We start from the raw sequence: 7,936 nt of genomic DNA, 5'->3' as shown, positions 1-7,936 counted from the left end.
TAAATAAAAACCATCCAAAGTCGTTTACATCACAACTACAAAAACATCTTAGCATAGATAATGTTACCTCAAGAAGTAATAGTAAAAGAAGTCAGCATAGAGAGCTGTCTGAACAAGGCTAGAGACACAAGCTGGATACAAGACAATAAAATAGGAGTCAAACTTCAATATCAGTTCGAGTTTTGACTTCTGAACATGAAAATGTATATGAAACTTACATATCCATTAAACTTGTAAAGGTAGATTCAATTCAGGATATAGAATGCGCGTTGGTCTAGGTAAAGAGAATAGTTATAATGTTAATTCAATTCTTCCCTCACAGAGAGTGGAAGTTTACGTTGGTCTAGGTAAGACACTAGAAACCCTAACCAGATGGAAACATGATTCTTAATTGAATTCTATTAAAATCAGTTGAAAATAATTTGCTTTGAATTAACTATGTACTATAGAAATTAAAAACAATATAACACACTAACCACTCATTCTTGGCTATGCGGAGTCATTTCCTTTGGTTTGTGAATCAGCATATATGATTCAATCCTAGTAATTTATGATACAGGAATACTTTTCTCCAAAGCCAATTCATTCCGAGTTATAGTCATTGAAGTTTTTCCGAAATGAAGGCATAGTTTGTTGCTATAGCCACTGTGTTTGCATGGCTCGAAAGAGTTTTTTTGTTTTGTTTTGTTTTTTTTTTCCCTTTGCGTAGAAGATAGAGCGGGGAAGAAGAATGGGCGTACAAAAACTTTCACTAAGGGCATCTCCAATGGGGGGGGTGTAATTTTACACTTCCACATAGGCTCCACATAGGTGCCACTAGGATTTTACACCCCCACTCCTATATGATATATTCAAGCAAAATATACACCCTGGGTAGTTTCCAATGGGGCAAAATGAGCGAAGTATATTTTAAAGGAAGGACATTTGTCGGACTGATGTTTGAGAGATTAATAGATTAAAATGTCATTTTAAGTAACATCCCGCTTTTGTTATGTTTCTTGAAGAAACATCCCACTTCTAGTTTAAGAGGCACGTCACTTTGAGTAACGTTTCACTTGTTTTGCAAAAGAAAAAACACAGAAATAGTCCAGTAGACCGAAACTCTCCTCGTTCTTCATTTTTTTCTTCCAATGCCTCATCGCAAACGTTTTTTTGGTGGTAAAGGGCTCCGCGAAGAAGAATCAACAACATCTAGTGTAAGAAACTTGGGGCAAGAAGATGTTTTGTCGCTCAAACACCGGATGAAAACACACTTGAACCCATTGTTTTTCCACCATTTATCAATTCACAACAACATCCACCACTGATCCGAAGCTCAGAAATGCATGTATCAAAGAGAGTGCTTGAAAACCAATTAAGTTTTAGTTTCTTTTTTATTATTTAAGATTTACATGATTAGAAATCGTTTGATTAAATGTCTATAAGCAAATTTTGGTGTTTGAATTCTTAATCGTATACTATTTTAATTAATGAACCTTTTTTTTTTATGTAATGACAAATCACAGGGTGTAACTCCTTGGTTGATTCGTTGTTCTTGGGAATCAATTAAAAGATTTTGGAAAGCTCTTCGGAGTAGAAAGGAGCCGGGGTTTATACGAATTTGTGATGCCATATTGGTGACTCCGTTTGGTGGTATCATAGACGTGCCATATTTGTAAAATGACAGGGCACTAACGTACGCCTTGGTTGAGCATTGGTGGGATACCACACATAGCTTCCACTTTCCTTGGGGAGAGGCCACCATCACCCCATTAGATTTCTCCATGCTTACGGGGTTGAGTATAGGGAGAGGAAGATTGTTACAATCTAACCGCAATTATGAGACTTTTGAAACGATGCAACAACTATTTCTTGGAAAGGAATTCAAAGATGATGATTTGGCTAAGGCGTTGAGGTTGACTCCACCTAATTGGAAAGGCACTGGGATACAATGTAGATGGTTTGAAGATAGGTATGTGAATTACATTTCGGAGAAACCTAAAGGGTGGGAGCCAGGGGCTGATCACGAGGAGGAGTACATACTTGATTTTCTATTTTATATGGTTGGTCAAGCTTTTATCAAAACAGGAGCAAGTTCCATTCGCCTCTCCCTTGTTACGGATCTTTTGGATAGGTAGGTCATGAAAGATATTGACTTTGGTGGTGCCATTTATGCGTATTAGTCTAGAGGCATGGATGAGGATGTGCGTACTAAATCTAGCAAGGGGCAAATATCGGGATTTAGTATTATCTTGCAGGTAATTACGTCTTAAATTTTTATTATATTTTGTAAGTCGAATTAAAATATTAATCCTGCAGGCTGTGTATTATTAAATTTGTAAAATTGACTAACGAATGCTAACCATTATTTTATTTTCACTATAGTATTGGTTGTTTGAGTATGCGCGTACATTTCAAGATCCATTGTACAATGGGGATGAGGTTCTAAGGATAAAGGCCTGGGGTAAAAATAGAGTTGAGAAACACTATGGAACAGTAAGACATGGTATTCATTTGTCTCGTCAGCAGATATAGATGGCTACTACTGCTAATAAGATCGTATGGACACCTTGGATTATGTCATGCATAATGGTGGGAGAGTGACTCATTTGCTGAGGATGGACACCTTGGATTTGAAGCCTACTGGAAATGCTTCATAGTAGCCACCATGGTAGCAGAAGTTTGAAGCCTGCTGGAAATACAGTAATAGTTTGAAGGCTTTTGTTTAGTGTTGTGCGGCAGAGAGTTATGAAATTTGTTTGGTTGTAAGAGTACTGGTTTTATGAACTTCAAATTGATGTCAGTGTGAACTTTTGGTTGTAATAGTACATGTGCTTATATGATATGCTGAATATTCAAATGATACTCTGCCAATTTTTTTTAAGGTGCTTATATGATATGTTGAATATTCAAATGATACTCTGCCGATTTTTTTTAAGGTGCTTATATGATATGTTGAATATTCAAATGGTACTCTACAGATTATTTTTTAAGGTGCTTATATGATATGTTGAATATTCAAATGAAGCTCTCCCAAAAAAAATTTTAGGTGCTTATATGATATGTTAAATATTCAACGGAAACTCTGCCAATTTTTTTTAAGATGTTCAATTGACATCAAATAATAAAACTAAGATTAGATAGATAAATCATAAGCTAAAATTCATTATGATTAAAGTATGTAAACCATAGTCCAACACTCCAACACATTAAACAAGATTTAATCCAATTATTGTTCTCCAGTGAAATCCCATAGATGCTCCATTAAGTCTCGAGTTAATTGAATGTTGGTTGCACGATTTTGAATGATATTTAATCGATTAACCAAATTAAGAAAATGTTGATACTCATTTTCTGGTTGCTCCAAAGCAAATCTTCTATCCCCTTCTGGAGGTTCCCAATTGGCAACTCCAACTACAATAATATATAAAATAAAAAACTACATCAAAATGATAAATAATTTAAACAAAAAAATAAACTCACTACGCTAAAATGATATACATACGAAATTAGTAAAATAGAACTATATATACCTTCGTCGAAAATAGCCATCATAAAAAATAGGCTTATCAACAAAATACAATCTCTTTAGATGGTTCTTACAATATAATCGATTGCGGTGAACATAGTTTCTCCCCATTACACTACCACCATGCTTAGAAGTCTCTTCTCCCTCCTCAACAATTTCTTGAATTAGTGGTATCATAGGACCAACTATATTTTCCACTTTTGGACGAAACATATCATTAACCAAATTTTCCATTTCTTCATCTTCGGAAGAACTACTAGATGAAGAAGATAAATTGTTTCAAAAAAGAGATTGGTTGAAAGCAATTTTATCTTCTCTTGACATTGTTGAAATGCTAAAATTGTTGATCTATGAAGAGAATGAAGTCCAACTTATATAATTTGGAAGGTGGAGACAATGAATTAGTTAATTTTTTTTGGGAGAATGATAGTTGGGTGGGGCTCATTAATTTGCATTCTTCTCAATGAGAGTCAAGTAGAATGTGTGGTTAAAGTAATCAATGGTTTATTTTTTCAATGAGATTCAAATAGAGTGATTTGTGATTAATTGCCAAATAACTTGCATGTCTTATTATTTTTTTTTTTAAGTAAATTCTCATTTGTTGATTTTAGGACATAGTCTCAACCATAGTCTAAGAAAAATACATCTAAACTTATAAACTCTATATGTTTGATTTTATGAAATATATATTGTGAGGGAGTAATATACACTTCCGTTGAATATTAGCCACGTGTCCAGCACACCAAGACGATCACACTCATCCACAAGTCTAGGTCGCTGTGATCAGTTTATACAGATTACGCGACCTCATCCGCACCCCGAACAACCTTCTCCCAGAGCGCCCGCTTCCAGAACGTCAAGCTTCCAGAACGTTAACTCTAGCCAGCACCCCAATGGCTAGTAACATATGTTGCAGCTGACATCATCAAGACTAGAGCTTTAGCTACACTTGCCATTACTCCACTGCAGGACGCCTTCATGGTTCATTAAATGTCATCAAGTCTAGAACTTGGCTTGACGCGAGAGAGGAGGAGGCGTGGTCACCTTTGCCTATATAAAGAAGAGGAGGAACTATGTCTGACCTGATTCAAGTCTCCCCCCAGCAGAGAGAACTTGATACGTAGGCAGTTCGTCCAAACAAACTTGGTTAAACCCAATCAATCATCCCATTTCCCCCCAAATTGCCTACTCCAGTAGGTCAAACGAAACATAACCTTTACATTGGCGCCGTCTGTGGCTCGATTTCTTGAGTTCACAACCCTTCAAACAAATCTTCAAACCAACAAATCTCAAGCCCATGAAGCATGGAAAGCCTCCAAGCACAAGTCAAGGACCTGGTTAACTAACTAGGCACGATGAACGATAGCATCACCTACCTCCGATAGGAGAATGCAGCTCTCAAAACCCAGGTTGAGTCCCAAAACCCGAACGGAGTTATCGCTGAGGATGAGATCAATGAGGTCAACCAGTAGATCAACATCCTCTCCCAGCGGATCGAACAGAGCACCGACAAGAAGGATGCCACTCAGATCATCCAAAAGATGTTGAAGACGTATTGTGCGTCACCCTTCACGCTCGAGGTACTCAATAAACCCTCCCCCTAAGATTTCATTCAGCCTCGGTTCGCAATATACGATGGTAGGACGTGCCCTAGTAAGCACGTAGCTCGCTACATTCAGAGCCTTGCACTCTATAGTGCGCAGGAGTTCGAACACCTATAGTGCCGCTTGTTTCTAGCAAGCTTAAAAGATGGAGCTTTTGATTGGTTCTACTCGCTGGGACTGAACTCAATCGATAGCTTCAAAAAACTAACTGACTAGTTCGCCAGCTAGTATGTCCACAACAGACGTAAGACAGCCGACCTCAATTCACTTCTCCAGTTGTCTCAAAAGAGTGACGAACCAATTTGCACCTTCCTAGGACATTTCAAGACAGAACTACTGTCCATGGAGAGCATCCTCAAGGAGTCGTTCGCCATAGTGGCCTTCACCCAATCATCGGGGAAGAACAACATCGAGTCCCCGTGTCGCTCATGAAGGAACACCAAAAACACCGGCGAAGATGCACGCAGTAGAGAAGTACATGAAGGAACACCCTCGAAAAAGAAAGACTGAAGGTAGCAGGTGAGGTCGCTGCGATCTCAGATAGTGCCCCATCTTCGAAGAAGCGACCCAGGCAACAAGGGCAACAGACAAGCACCCGAACCCAAACCAAAAGAGAGTTCGCAGTGCTTACAAGATCTCTAAGCTATATTCTGGAGAAAATAAAAATAGTTGCCTATTACTAACCTGAGGTAAAACGGCCAGAAGACACACCAGGAAAGCCGTACTGCACTTTTCATAAAGCAAAGTGCCATGAGACCAACGAATGCCGCGGGCTCAAGCACTACTTCCAAAACCTCATTGAGGCAGGCCATATCAAGCACTATACTGATATAGCTGATGGCGACCTGCGCCACAAAGTCATAGCTCACAGAGAACGCAGCTGAACTCCACCTTGCAACAACAGCAGAGCTCGCTCTCATACTAGAGGACGCTCTAGTGAGCGATCTCGTCATGAGCATCGCCAACACTCGTCTGACAGAGACAACAACAAAACCATCAACATGATTACCTTCCAGGATGACCCTATCACGTCCTCCAGGGAGAAAAGGAGACGAGTAGGTGCCGTCCAGGAAGTCTACTAGTTCTCCTCGCAAGCAGCCCCCATCACACGCATAAATGGCCGAAACTCAGGAGACATCACCTTCACTGAGGCTGACCTCAACAAGGTATGTCTCCCACACAATGATGCCTTGGTGGTCCACATCAAAATTAGCGACTGGACTGTCAAACGTGTCCTGATCAACCCAGGCAGTTTGTGCGACATCCTATTCTACAACACCCTTGAGGAGCTGAACATGCCCAGATCAGTCATGATCGATCCAATAGCCCCCCTCTATAGCTTCAATAGATCACGAGCTAACCCAATAGGAGACATTATTCTACCTATCTCAGTTGGGTCGCACGAAGACAAGGTCAACGTCAATACGCACTTTAGCATTCTGGATGTCAACTCGTTGATACTGCTATTTTAGGACACCATTGGATCCACAAGATACAAGAGTGCCATTAACACTCTATCAGGTTTTACGCTTCCCTGGCCCTAGAGGCATGATGGAGCTCAGAAGCAACCAGCTCGATGCCCACAATTGCAATCAAATCCTCTTAGTCAACAAGCCTGCTGGGGATTCACTCAAAAACAAGGGAGATATTGCCAAAACCAAGCTGGCAGAAGACTTCATCTCTGAGGTCAAGACCTTGACCAAGACCCCCCGCAGTGAACTCGCAAAGGAGAACACTGGGGGCTTGGTCAAAGATGTCCCTCCAGAAGTCCAGACCCTAGAGGTCGCCCCACCCCTTCAGATCAAGGAGACACCGCAAGAGACCAAGACCCTAGAGGTCGCTTAGCCTACTGAGGCAACTGCTCAGACCGAGCTGAAGGAAAAGGTCAACCTAAGAATTGAAGATGACCCCAAGTTCGTTTATGTAGGAGCTAACCTTGATCCTACTCTCAAGGCACAACTTGTAAGCTTTTTTATCATTAAATAAAGATGTTTTTGCTTGGTCGTATATTGATGTGCCTGGAATTGATCCCAATATCGCATGCCATAAGTTAAATGTTAACCCTAATGCTAAACCAGTTCGCTAATGACCTCGAAAGTTATCCCTTAGATTCCAAAAAGCAATCAATGAAGAGGTCAAAAATCTCAAAAAAGTTGGTTTCATTAGGAAGATCGATTATCTTGAATGGATCGCTAACATAGTAGTAGTCCTAAAGAAGAACGGCATAGTTCGCCTTTGCGTGGACTTTACCAACCTAAATCAGGAAACTCCTAAGGATAGCTTCCCCTTACTAAGAATTGACCAACTTGTGGACCAGACCTATGGCCACGAGCTCTTGTCATACATGGATGCCGACAGTAGCTATAACCAAATCCCACTAGGAGAAGAAGACCAAGAGAAAACTTCATTCATAACAGAGCAAGGGATTTACTATTACAACATCCTACCGTTCGGCCTCAAGAACGCTGGAGCGACCTACCAGCGACTCGTCACTGATATGTTCCAAGACATGTTAGGTGACACCATGGTAGTCTACATAGACGGCATGGTCGTCAAAAGAAAGAAAGCTGGAGATCACTTAGATTACCTCACACAAGCATTCTCGAGACTTTGGCGAACTCAAATGAAGCTTAACCCTGAGAAATGCCTCTTTAGAGCGTCCTCTGAGAAATTTCTGGGGCATCATGTCTCACAACATGGGATAGAAGCAAACCCTGATCAAATTCGAACGTTCTTGGATATGCCCGACCCAAAAACAAAGAAGCAGATACAAAAATTGTCAGGAATGGTGGAAGCTCTAAACCGATTCATATCGAGAGCATCA

Source organism: Coptis chinensis, chromosome 3 (genome assembly GCF_015680905.1).
Source record: "Coptis chinensis isolate HL-2020 chromosome 3, ASM1568090v1, whole genome shotgun sequence".
Lineage (NCBI taxonomy): Eukaryota > Viridiplantae > Streptophyta > Magnoliopsida > Ranunculales > Ranunculaceae > Coptis > Coptis chinensis.
Note: the sequence above shows the minus strand (reverse complement) of the source record.